The sequence below is a fragment of the Trachypithecus francoisi genome, unplaced genomic scaffold, assembly GCF_009764315.1.
Source record: "Trachypithecus francoisi isolate TF-2019V2 unplaced genomic scaffold, Tfra_2.0 Contig01579, whole genome shotgun sequence".
NCBI lineage: Eukaryota > Metazoa > Chordata > Mammalia > Primates > Cercopithecidae > Trachypithecus > Trachypithecus francoisi.
The window spans coordinates 20049889-20064061 of NW_022681442.1; the positions used below are offsets into that span (position 1 = coordinate 20049889).

At 40.7% G+C, this 14173-nt stretch overlaps 1 long non-coding RNA gene across 1 annotated transcript in view; it reads right to left on the reverse strand.

Moving 5' to 3' along the window:
- Positions 1 to 13366, reverse strand: part of LOC117064428 — a 55442-nt gene extending 42076 nt beyond the window's left edge. The window contains exons 1-3 of the long non-coding RNA XR_004429454.1: positions 13255 to 13366; positions 3658 to 3725; positions 2243 to 2380 (exon numbers count right to left, since the gene is read on the reverse strand). This is a non-coding gene — a long non-coding RNA (uncharacterized LOC117064428). The remainder of the gene's footprint in view (positions 1 to 2242; positions 2381 to 3657; positions 3726 to 13254) is intronic.
- Between the last annotated feature and the right edge of the window lie 807 nt (positions 13367 to 14173).

The following is a 14173-nucleotide window of genomic DNA, read 5'->3' on the forward strand; positions in this document are numbered from 1 at the left end:
TAAGGATGCAGGTTGAGAAGGAGGTAGTACACTTGCCAAGAATGTGCCATCCCTGATCTAATCCACTCCCACTGTTTCACAAGCAATAGAACTGAGACCCAAAGAGGGAAAATAAATTGCTTAAAACCACATGAATAGGAAATAGCCAAGTCCAGTCAGTGCTCAGGTTTCCTTGATTCTAAATTCACCATTCTTTACATAAAGTCTTCTGCTAATAGAGCAACTCCCTAAGCTCCCCACCAAGCCCAACTTGGCTGTGTTGTTGTGAACAACCAACGTGTTGATGTTCACAAAATATCTTTGAAATTCATAAAGCCTAATTTTCTATTAGAGGCATTTAAAGATCAGCACAAATACCAAGGCATTTCTTACCTGCAAGCTTTACTTTTGGAAAGGTTCATGTTCAAGAGCATTATAAACCATAGTCAGAACATTTCTTCCAATAAAACTACCCAGGTCTTCATCCCACAAAGATATCTGCTAATTATTCTTACTAGTGTGCCTCTTTATGATCTACTTAGCAATGGCTGTCTGGTGACCAAAAGTAGTTAATGCATCTTCCCAAGGTGCCCAAAATTACCCCCAGGGAATAGTTTTAACATTAGGAAAATCACCCTTACTCCATCCACTGTTCAGCAATTTCAGGAAGGAAATCCATCAACTCTTCAGGGTATCCTGTTCATTTTTTGTAATTTACCATTCGGGTCAGAGGCTAGCACTTGAAGGCACCAAAAATGAGCCTAATTTTGTTGTGTGACCCATCTCACTCCATCATCTATTACGAGTTCAATTTTGAAAAAAAAAAATGCACTAATGCAAGCATCACTAAGAAGCAAACAGGAGGCACAAAGAGAAGAGAGAGATGGAGGCATCTTTGGATGGGAGTTGAGTGTGGAGCTTCACCTCACCAGCAATAAACAGAAATTCTGACACCAAAATTAGTCATCTGGAAGGGCATCCATGGAATACTCAATGAACTAAAAACATTCACAGATGTTGGAGAAATTGCTCACAAAGAACTTTGTCCACAAGATTAGCTTGAATTTGTTATAAATATTAAAAGGCTTTTGTCTGGTTTCTTTCACTAGCTGCTCAGGTCAACAGTGGCAACAAAAGCCTTAAATATTTTTAAGACAGACTTTGATACCCCAGAGAGTTTTGTGCGTGACACACGTCTTGGATACAGTAGGCATTTGCTAATTACTCATTTAACATAAATTGACATTGACTTAGCTAAGCACAGAACTAAGTGCTTGCCCACCCTATCTTACTTATCAGTGGTGTCCACTCTGTGAATTGTTATGAGGATTCCTTTCATTTTGCAGAGAGCAGAGTGACGTCACTCACCCTCGATCACACAGCTGGTAACTGGTGAAATCAGGACTCTCAGCCAGCCCTCTCTGGTCCCACAGCATCATAGACACCACATTGTATTTTATTTATGAGTTTGATAAAATCAGACATTCCAGGCTTTGAATATTTGGGGAAGACTGCATGTAAATCATGTTCAATGAGATATAAAAGCCCAACATAACATGGCCAGTAAACAAAGTGTTTTAGCTTTGACCTTTGAAACCATGTTTACAAAGGATTGTGCTGTTCTTGAAATGTCACTTCTGATCAGTTATTTATGTGTCACATGAGAGCTTGTACCTCTCATGTCACTCTCTCCTTTTGCATTGTGTGCTCTTCAGTTTACACACTGGAAAACAGATCAGTGGGGAGAGGGGAGGATAAAACAGAAGACTGAATATAAAGGTTTGGTAAATAGGATCACTAAAATATCCTCATTCTGCAACCACCCAACCATGCCCTGCTATATATACAGAGAAGAAGGCTCTAAATCAGCTTTCCCTGGCCAGCTCCTTCATCGTTAAAATGAAGACAAGAGGAAGAAATACTAAGGGAATCTTCCTTTTGCAAGTTGGTTCCCTGGGCAACATTCGCTCATCTCCTACCTTTTGATCTAGCTGCAAATCTTTAGCCCAATCTACTTCCTGCAGCAGAACTCAGCTCCATTCTATTGTGGGCACATAATCTCCCTAAAAAAGAATAATGGAGATAAGAAGAAGTTTTCTTGCACTTCTTGCAGCTTTTGTGTCCCTCATCAGAGAATAGCATAGGCTCTGCCAAGATAGACAATCAAAAAGGCAACAGCCTGGCCTAGGAAAGTTGTATCGTTGCAGCGAGAGAAGAGTTTCCTATGTGTACTGTGCTCCCCTCGGTTCCAGCATTTGCTCACCTCCTGCTGTGACTATATGATCTGGTGAGATGGGGCTGGGGAGAAGGCAGCATGGCATGGTGATTGGAGTGGCCAGCCACTGCTCAGATCCTCTAATCCCAACTGAGGCAGTGCATGTTTCTCTATGTCATCAGACATCTGTGGACCAATTCAATAAAAAGACAGTTTTCCCAGTTGGAAACCTTCCAAGAAAAGCCATCTAGTTTCCAATCATGCTCATATTGGATCAACCAGTGAATATGTTCACAAGGGATTGAAAAGGGTGCTGTCAATTCCTCAGCTGGCAATTCATCATAACGAAATGTTTATATTCTTCCAAATAATAGATGCCTAGAGTGTTTGGTCCAGTATTGAAACCAGGAATCAAGAACCTCATAATAAACTCAATACCAGAGGCACCTAACCCAAAATGTTTTAAGAGGAGTCCGTTAGGACTAACAATGCCATGTTCTCCAAATGCTGCTGAGTGGCATAAATCCTGAGGAGCAGACTGATAATTCTTTGCCAGGGACAGTGGAAGAGATGGGGTTTTATCTCCAGAGGACTTTGACATGGTCTCTGTCCAGCATTAGAAACAAAACACAGGACAAAACAAGGAAAAAACCCTATCTTACATGCGTATGTCACCAATCCTCTAATTCCCGCCAGCAGCAAGCATAAATAGCATTATTTGGTCAAGCAAAAGCATGTTAGAGCAGAAAATTCATGTATTACTTCTGAAGTTTCTTAGACTTCTGTTACCAAGCTGAGTGCTGCTGGCTAAGACAGGCTTCAACAATGTGTCTGGATATTGATATAGTTTGAAGGTGATAATGAATATTTATCCAGACAGGTGATGTTGAGTCTCACACCTGTAACATGTTTTAAAGTATTATCCAAGCTTCAAAGACTCTTATAAATACTTATTCTTGAATCAAGTGTTATCAATCTTAAGGTGGCTTGCCAAATCCAAGACCAATATTAAAGTGGCCTGCCTATTCATCTCCGCCACCACCTTGGGGAATCACTTCTCTTGGCCTCTCTCCAGCCTTTCCATAATCAAGTCTAATCAAGACACAAGGCTGTCATGCTATCTCACCAGAATGGAGAGAAATTAGCACATATAATTCAGGACTTTTTCCAAGTTCTCTTTTTTGTTTTCTTTTACTGAATAATAGCTACATGGATATGATGAAAAGATCCAAAAGTTTCTTGCCTCAGAGATTACTCCTTGCCTTTCTGCCTTGCTCCTTGCTCCTTGCTCCACTAATACATTTCCAAGCAAGATTTCCAGCTTTCAACTCTTAGCTGGAAATCAGCAGCCAAATGTAGTTGGGCAATATCAAACACTGGGGGTTGGCAAAACCCTTCATACATCCGGTCAATTTGTTTTGTGTTGGAAAGACATTTAATCAATACCCATCTGATTCACTTACACATGTATTATCCAAAAGTAATTCTGAAAGAATCATTTCACTCCCAGAAAGCCTTTACACATCAGCTTCTAGACATACATAAGAATATTATAAGTCTTCTTGTACTAAGAAAATAATCAAATTCCTCCCACATCAAAAGCTTTGGGAAAAGCAAGATGTGGGACTGTTCTAAACACATAGCATCACAAAGATTCTTCTATTACTCGTAAGTGCATAAATAATGATCCATCTTTTTATTTTTATGTAGAACCAAGGGCAGCTATTAGAAGAAAAAAGTGAGGGAAGTGACTAGTTTCTAAGCTAACACCTTCCCAAATCTCCTAGATATAAAACTATATGTTGCCTCACATCCCTAAGAAGGAACCAGTTCAGATTTTAAATAGACAGAAATAATCTCATTGTATTCCCTAAGGAAAATTTATTTTCAAAACTCTATCATCTTGGCACAACATTTTGGCCTCACATTAATGTATGAATACATTTCTGTCACGAAAAACTTACTTAAACGCCATGTTTAAAATAAGAAATATTATTGCCTAGGCTTTCTTCTAGGATTTTTACAGTTTTAGGTCTAACATTTAAGTCTTTAATCCATCTTGAATTAATTTTTCTATAAGGTGTAAGGAAAGGATCCAGTTTCAGCTTTCTACATATGGCTAGCCAGTTTTCCCGGCACCATTTATTAAATAGGGAATCCTTTCCCCATTTCTTGTTTTTGTCAGGTTTGTCAAAGATCAGATGGTTGGAGATATGTGGTGTTATTTCTGAGGACTCTGTTCTGTTCCATTCGTCTGTCTCCCTGTTTTGGTACCAGTACCGTGCTGTTTTGGTTACCGTAGCCTTGTAGTATAGTTTGAAGTCAGGAAGCATGATGCCTCCAGCTTTGTTCTTCTGGCTTAGGATTGTCTTGGCAATGCGGGCTCTTTTTGATTCCATATGAACTCTAAAGTAGTTTTTTCCAACTCTGTGAAGAAAGTCATTGGTAGCTTGGTGGGGATAGCATTGAATCTATAAATTACCTTGGACAGTATGGCCATTTTCATGATATTGATTCTTTCTACACATGAGCATGGAACGTTCTTCCACTTGTTTGTGTCCTCTTTTATTTAATTGAGCAGTGGTTTGTAGTTCTCCTTGAAGAGGTCCTTCACATCCCTTGTAAGTTGGATTCCTTGGCATTTTATTCTCTTTGTAGCAATTGTGAATGGGAGTTCACTCATGATTTGACTCTGTTTGTCTGTTATTGGTGTATAGGAATTCTTGTGATTTTTGCACACTGATTTTGTATCCTGCGACTTTGCTGTAGTTGCTTATCAGCTTAAAGAGATTTTGGGCTGAGACGATGGGGTTTTCTAAATATACAATCATGTCATCTGCAAACAGGGACAACTTGATTTCCTCTTTTCCTAATTGAATACCCTTTATTTCTTTCCCTTGCCTGATTGCCCTGGCCATACCATTCAGGACATAGGCATGGGCAAGGACTTCATGACTAAAACACCAAAAGCAATGGCAACAAAAGCCAAAATAGACAAATGGGATCTAATTAAACTAAAGAACTTCTTCATGGCAAAAGAAACTACCATCAGAATAAACAGGCAACCTACAGAATGGGAGAACATTTTTGCAATCTATCCATCTGACAAAGGGCTAATATTCAGAACCTACAAAGAATGTAAACAAATTTACAAATTTACAAGAAAAAAACAACCCCATCAACAAGTGGGCAAAGGATATGAACAGATATTTCTCAAAAGAAGACATTTATGCAGCCAACAGACACATGAAAAAATGCTCATCATCACTGGTCATCAGAGAAATGCAAATCAAAACCACAATGAGATATCATCTCACACCAGTTAGAATGGCAATCATTAAAAAGTCAGTAAGCAACAGATGCTTCAGAGGATGTGGAGAAATAGGAACGCTTTTATACTGTTGGTAGGAGTGTAAATTAGTTCAACTGTTGTGGAAGACACTGTGGCAATTCCTCAAGGATCTAGAACTAGAAATACCATTTGACCCAGCCATCCCATTACTGGATATATACCCAAAGGATTATAAATCAGGCTACTATAAAGACACATGCACACGTGTGTTTATTGTGGCACTATTCACAATAGCAAAGACTTGGAACCAACTCAAATGTCCATCAGTGATAGACTGGATTAAGAAAATGTGGCACATACACACCATGGAATACTATGCAGTCATAAAAAGGATGAATTCATGTCCTTTCAGGGACATGGAAGAAGATGGAAACTATCATTCTCAGCAAACTATCCCAAGGACAGAAACCATACACTGCATGTTCTCACACATAGGTGGGAATTGAACAATGTGAACACTTGGACACAGGGAAGGGAACATCACACACTGGGGCCTGTTGGGGGCTGGGGGGCTGGGGGAGGGATAGCATTAGGAGAAATATCTAATGTAAATGACAAGTTGATGGGCGCAGCAAACCAACATGACACATGTATACCTATGTAACAAACCTCCACATTGGGTACATGTACCCTAGAACTTAAAGCATAATAAAACATTTTTTTAAAAAAGAGAAATATCAAAACTTAGAGCAAGAAAGACTCATAGATATTATTGAGATTTTTGTCATTAATGTTCAGCAATACATTCAAAATCCTCATAAAAATGGTAATAATTGCTATTCATTAACAAATTTCAACCAATCAGACACTGTAGGACCACTCCACATCCATTATTTTCTCTAATCCACACATCAACCTTATGAAGTGTATTCATTTATTAATCCCCTTTTACAGAGAAGAAAACTCGACAATCACACTGCTTGTAAGCGTTTGATGTTAGAATTCAAATCAGGTCTGACATCATGGCCCGGCTCTGGAAAACAGTAACCTAAACATATTTTAGAAACTTCAGAAAAAGGAACTACAAAACAACCCATTAATCTACCCTATCACCACCTTTTGAGCATTTGATTCTTTTCTCCTATGAGGCTCTCTCCTCATCTTGATAATAATGATTTTCTATTTATGATCAACATTGCATCAACCATTTTTCTTATTACTATAGAAACTTCATGATAGTTATTTTCTCTTTTGGCAGCATAACATTTCACTGGGCGTATCCACTAGAATTTGTTTACTGTTGTCCATTTGATTTAGCGGTTAGATTGTTTCCATGTTTTGCTAATAATAAAACTATCATTAGACATCTTTGTGTACATAGATTCTTTCTTAAAATGTACTTAGAATTGATTCCCAGAAATGGAATCCCTGGGTCAAGGAGCATAGATCTTTTTATGGCTCTTACTAACCCACTACACTCCTTTCCAAAATATCTATTTGAAACTGCATTTTCATCATATCCTCATTAGCATTAGGCATTATTTTATAATGTTTGTTGTTTTAAAAAGTAAAAAAATGGTGACTCATAGTATGTATAATTGCATTACTATGATTACGAGTGAGATCAAGTTTTCCATATTTATAATTATTAGATGTATTTTAACATCCTTATTAATCAGATGAGAAAATAGAAGCTCAACATAAGTGGCACAAGTAACACTAGAAAAGGTTCTATAATCAGTATATCCAATTGGTATTTGTTAGGTGAATAAATGAATGGAAGAATGAATGAAGAAATGAAGTAACATCTCATTCCATTTCCCTTCACTAACCACATGCCTTCCCTATACCCCTCTGGTTCTCCTAAACTCCAAATTATTTATTTTCCAAGGCTGCCACAGTAAAGTAAATAATATTATGAGTGACCATTTCACTTCAGAGGAGCAGAGGGTATCAGACATCCTAAAAAGAGTACTGGAATGCTCTAAACAGACCAGGCTGGCTCTGCCCATATTTAGCTGTATGGCGTTAAACAAGGCATGTGCCACTGTTTCCTCAACTACAGGAAATGAGTTTCTCTTATCTTTCCACTTCTGACTGATTGTGGTTGTAAAACAGAAAGTTTCACTGGGCATCAAAACAAATAATAGTTTTCCCCTATCCCCGAATGACACAAAGTCATGCCACAGAGCAGTGAGACACAAAAACACATTTTGAAGCCTCAGGACCTATCCCACCAAGTCATCGTGGTGGATTGAAATGTTTTCTGTCAATTACCAGTAGAAACAGCAAGGGTGTAAGTCATGTCAGGGCCCAGTTCCACTGCCCTCCCCCATGGCTTTACATAGTCAGTGGACAGATTAATTCCCCTTTGTCTAAAATGAAGGAATTTGACTTCATAGTTAAGAACACAGACTTGGGTTAGACAACCTGGGTTTGAATCCTACCTCCACACCTTTCCAGCTATAAGGCCCTGAGCAAGTTATCCTACATGAGCCTTGGTTCAGGTGCTGCAAGTTCCAAATACCTGTGACATATGGATAAAAATTTTACATGTTTCACAGAGCTTTTTAAAGGATTTATGAAATATTGTATATAAAATTATTTCCACATGCCATGCACTTTGCAACAGGTTCAATAAAGGCTAGCAGTAATTGCTATCTTTATCATGAATTTCATGAATACACAAGAAGACATTCCTCAGTACCACAGAAAGCAGAGCCACAAATGGACTATTCAGAGTTGACTCAGTTGTTCCGCTCATCCAACAAATTTTTTAGGCCAGTTAGGAAGGGCCTGTTTTCTCCTTCCAAGGAACTGTCTTTGAAAAGCCCAGACCCTCTTTATAGAGGTTGAAACACTGCTCTGGAGTGCTGTATTAGTCCATTCTCATGCTGCTAATAAAGACATACCAGAAACTGGATACTTTGTAAAGAAAATATGTTTAATGGACTCATAGTGCCACATGACTGGGGAGGCCTCACGATCATGGTGGAAGGCAAAGGAGAAGCAAAGGCATGTCTTACATGGTGGCAGGAAAGAGAGCTTGGCAGGGGAACTCCCATTCATAAAAGCATCAGATCTTGTGAGACTTATTCACTACCATGAGAACAGTATGGGGGAAACCACCCCCGTGATTAAATTATCTTCATCTGGCCCGCCCTTGACACATGGGGATTATTACAATTCAAAGTGAGATTTGGGTGGGGACACAGCCAAACCATACCACGTACATTTTCTGGGATCAAGGTGGTTGCTCTTTCTCCACACAACAAATACTCCATGGTGCTAATGGAAATGTAATCTATGTGGCCCATGGGACTTAAACTGAGCCTTGAGTCCTGACTCCAGTCTTGGCTCATTATCCCAGGCTCCAATCAGCTCTTTGAATTGTTATTACCCTGATCCATCTACTTAGATTCCATACAGTAGTTGATGGTGTTTTCAGAGGAAACTGCTAGAGGCTGATTCTAGAAACCCTTGGCATAATTAAGCACCAGAGACTCACTGAGAATCACAGGGGCTTCAGGTCACAAATTGCCACAGTGACTGCTTACATCCTATTTCACAGAATACTCATTTCTATCCCACAGAAGCAGAAGCATCCCTTTGTTAGCAAACATGCAGGCCTTCATCACTCGGCCAAATTATTTCTTTGGATAATTGAGAGACAGAGAATTGAAGGGAAGAAGCTGCATACTGATTAATGATCAGCTACCTAGAACAGAAGGTCTTCTATTTAGTGACGGGAGCAGAGGAGGATAATAGCAGGAAAAGTCCCATTTAGTCTCATTGGATAATGGATAGCTGCAAAGTGACTCGGCTGCAAGGGTTTTTGTTATTGTTTGTTTGGGTTTGGTTTAATTTGGTTTAGATTGATAGAGCTTGGTTTGACTTTTTGTTTGTTTCATTTTTGCCTATATGTAAGCACCATGTCTACTCCAATTAGTCTCCTTCCCACCTTCTTTTCTCTTAACACAGTGAGCACCAATGTTTTGGGCCTCATGTCAGGCACATTTGATTATGTTAACTCTCAACCTCCCCTTTTCCAACTCTGTTCAATGTAATCATAATGTCTCTTTCAAAAGGTTGCAATGAGATTAAAGTAACCAGCCAAAGGATATGAAACAGAAGAGACCGAGCCAGGATCCACATCTACACCTTTCCTCTTTCAACCACAGAAAGGTGGATGCTCATATAAGAACAGGAAATAAACAAGGACACCTTTCCAAACGCACATATCCAAGTCATAGGACTTAACGCATCTGAAGGGAATTAAGCAGTTGGTTCTGCAAAGTCCATAAACCACAGAATGGATATGAGCTAAGAATGAGAAAATGCATTAAAATTCTAAAAGATGAGAGATGAGTCATCCATTTTTGTGTACTTTATAGTGGTCAACACAGAGCCTAGGCACATGGATTATGTGTCAGATCAGTTGAACTAGCAATGGTTGCCTGAAACTCTGTCTTGACAAGGATTCTGGAGCTTCTAAATGACTCAATGGAGAAGAGTTTTATAATCAAACATCTCAGCCTGGCATTCAGGGTAACCCAAGCCCAGGAACCTTCAACAGCTACCTGTTTACTACCCATGGGCAAAGTCATAGTGATAGTGTGAGGAGGCAGGTCCCTGGTGAAACCTTCAAACCAAAGACAGGTTAAAGCCTGAAAACCAAGCTACAAATCTCTAATAAATCCATGAACCAGATTGAGAACTTCTCTTCCTGTTTGGCATGCTTTCCTCTGATCCCCATCCTTCACCTATTTTACATATACCTACCCTTCTCTAAATGTTTTTTTACACTATCATGCCCATCATTGAGTGGTACCTTTTTTTGGCCTTTTTTGCATACTCACAAACCAATCAGCACACTCTCCCTAATCCTGAGCTCATAGAAGTCCTGCACTCAGCCACACTTGAAAGAGCTACCCAACCTCAGGTAGGGGGCTACCCTCTTCAGGTCCCCTCTCTGCTGAAAACTATTGCATTGCTCAATAAAACTCTGCACCCTGCTCACCCTCTGGTTGTCAGTGTAACCTCATTCTTCTTGAATGCAGGACAAGAACTTGAGACTCACCCAACGTGGGTATGGAAAAGGCTGTAACATTGAAGCTTTCCATCTTTCACCAGTGCCAGGTAGCTGCCCCACGTGATGGGAAGAAGTGGTGGGGCTAAGCGAGCACAGGAGCCATGGGCAAGAGTGGGGCAATGGGACTTAAGGAGCTGTTAACACACCCCTGTCCACTGAGCTGCAGGTAATAATATCCCCTTTGGGGCTCCAAGTTTTTCAGGCACCACTGCATTCCCCTCATTCAGATGGCCAGCACCCAAAGCAAAAGCAGGTTGCAGCATGCCTGGCCCAGTTGCAGGCTGAAAGTGGATCCTGTAGCCAGCATGGGATCCAGGCTAGAGTGCAAGCCAAGTGCAGCCCACCGTGCCGAGTAGACAGGGTACCTCCTGTGGCAAACCCAGAGCCGAGTAAGGCCCTGGGCAGGGGCATAGCCAGCCATGGAGGCCTCCAGCTGGTGCAGGCACCAAAAATATCTTGCATCAATAGGTCCTCCATAAAAGAAAGTCCAAGACTGAAATCATAGCCTCAGAGATGTCCCCTGACTCTGCCTTCTGTTTGCCTTTCAAGTGGATCCCCCAATCTTATCCTCCATCTCCCCACTGTATCCATTTTTTAATCTTGTCCTTCTCTTCTTTGCCTCAGAACCAGATTTCTTCCTTCCCCCTAAGATCAGAGGTCTCTTTGTGATGTCCTGTGGATGGAGCCCACATTACAGAAGCTCATTTGATTGCATACTTTGTCCTGATCACCTCTTTGGCTCTCTACTTTTCTAATAACACCAACTTGGGTTTCCCTCTTGCTATATACTACCATAATGAACCACCTCTAATTTAGTTCTAGTCAAGCCTTAACCCCATTCCTGACCTGATGTCCTTCACTTATTAAAAAGAAGAAGTAGAAAATATTCAACTCTTCTCTCCAGTCTTACCTCCTGCTTCTCATTAGAACATGACCTGTACTCCAACCACATACTTTCTTCCAATAAATCACAATTCTTCCCAATTGCAAGCCATTGCTCAATCTATTTTATCTCACTGGCTAAAAACACCCCCTTTCCTCCCCTTCATCTGTCAAAATTTTATTTATCCTCACAGTGAAGCTTAATCCCCACCTCTATCACAAATTACTTCCTAATAACTCCATGTTCAGCCTACTGACACTGACTTCCTAAGAAATGCATCTAAAACATGTTGCTTTCTGTTAAGTAGCCAGTGGTTTCTAGAACTAGAACTGAAAACAGTGGGTAGATTCTAGTCTGTAGCAAGCATTGCCTCTTTCTTGAGCAGCTCATTGTCTATGAGGAGGCAGGAAACACACACACACACACGCAGAAGACATTTGTGTGCACAAAACAACAAAAGGTTTAAATAGCCACTGATACAGAATTGTGCCAAATTTCTGTGTGTTTCCTGGGAAGAGAAGAAATACCTTGTTGGAATACGAGGACAGAATCAAGAGGAATGCTAGGGAAATTATTGCTCCTAGAATGCTTTGACCAGAAACTAACAAGCAAGAGTTATCAGAAACACAAAGCTATTAAAAACCAAAAGAAATGTAAAGTTTAGGTACCAAGCACTGCCTCTCCACATAATTTTCTTCCCATTCTGTTCCATGGGGGTGGGGGAGGGTCTTAGCTCACTTGCTTGGAAACAGCTATATAGTACCTTGGTATGGCCCACTTCTCACTGCTTGATCTTCTGCCCTTGATCAACTGGAGCTGAGAAGAGGGAGGTGATTCTAGCTGGAGCTATGAGCCTCCCAGCCCTCTCACCCTGCCACACTCACATGCAGCAGTTAGCAATTTGAAAATGAAGGATGATGTAATAAAATTGTCAGTAAGTCAAAATCTCTATTAATTATAACATTTCAGGTAGCAATGGCTAGATTCATCATGCTGCATAATAGTTTTCACTGAAGGCACTGTCAAAGCCAGGAATATCTTCTGAATCTTCAAAAACAATTCCTCCTCCATTCACTCTGCTCCAGGCACATCTGCCTCCTTGTAGCTACTCAAGCACTCTGGGCACACTCAGATCTCAGAACAATTGAACTTATTGTTCTCCCTGCTTGGATAGAGCTAGCTTGTTCATGTTCTGTGCTAGATATTCTCTGTTCTTTGTCCCTCCATATCACTTTCCACTGCTCAGTCTCAAGAAGCTTACCTCTGTGGACAGCATCATCAAGCTCCTCTGCCTTCTGATTTCTGGTTGAGTTCAACTAATATGAAGCATTGACAAGAATTAGGCATAAGGAAGAAAGAAGGTTGGGGCATTTCCTTCCTCAGCTGCCTCTCTTCCAGCCTCAATTTTGCAGTGGCTGTGATGCTCCATTCAAGGCACAGTTCATGCCAAGCAAACCCTCTCCAATGGCTATAATTGTCCTTCAAGCCTTCGTGGCTATAGTTTTTGAGGGCTTCACCATGCTTCCTACATTTCCTTCCTAGGTATTCTTATTTTAGGGGAACTATCTTTTCATTAAACTCCGTTCAAACACTCATTTGAGTTAGTCAACCATTTCCTACAGAGACTCTGCCTAATATACCGTCTTCGAAACTTGGTACAGATGTGACTTGCTTATGAAGGCTTCCCTTACTACTCTGTTAAAAACTGTAGTTCTTCCATGAAATAGTTTCCAGAATCAGACTTATTTAGCCTAAAGATCTAAAGGAAAGGGAAGGTTTTAAAATCTCAGTACCAGGCTGGGCGTGGTGGCTCACACCTGTAATTCCAGCACTCTGGGTGACCGAGGTGGGCAGATCACAAAGTCAGGAGCTTGAGACCAGCCTGGCCAACATGGTGAAATCCCGTCTCTACTAAAAATACAAAAAAAAAAAAAAAAGTAGCTGAGTGTGGTGACTCACACCTGTAATCCCAGCTACTCAGGAGGCTGAGGCAGGAGAATTGCTTGATCCTGGGAGGCAGAGGTTGCAGTGAGCTGAGATTGTGCCACTGCACTCCAGCCTGGGCAACAGAGTGAGACTCTGCCGTTGCGGGGAAGAAAATATCTGAGTACCAGCTAATGAAGCATCACAGTCAGCTTGCGTCTCCATTTCCAATGGGAAGGGAGGACATGAGGTCAACAGAGCAAGAAAGATTGAAGCAGGACCTCAAAAATATCTTGAGGACCATGAGGATTGGCAGGCACAGAATAGTGTTATGAGACAAGATGCGGAGTTTCTGGGAAGTAACCCCTAAATCAGAACCTTCTGTTCTACATGTGGAGAGGCTCAGTGGGAAAACGTCACTGAGGTGGAAAGATCTTTGGTATGTATATGCCCACTGCAGTCAAAAAAGCATCCAGTAAACTATCTTAATTGAGGTTTCAGACTGAGCAGAGGGACTCTTTTAGAGGAAGAGTCAGAAAGAGGAGATGAATTTACTTGCATTCCCGAGGAAGCCACTTCTGGAGTGTGGAGCACACTCTGATTGCCATTTAGCTTCTCAAAAACTGAGAAGTGTAGCTCAGAGACCATGTGTCTGAGATCATGGAAGAGTCTGGAATATCTCAGGTTCATTACTTTGTTATACCTCATCTCTCCCCTACATGATCAGAAAAGATCCTATGGGCTTCCTTTGGGGCCAACAGGGGGTATTTTTGTTAATCGCATCCCTCT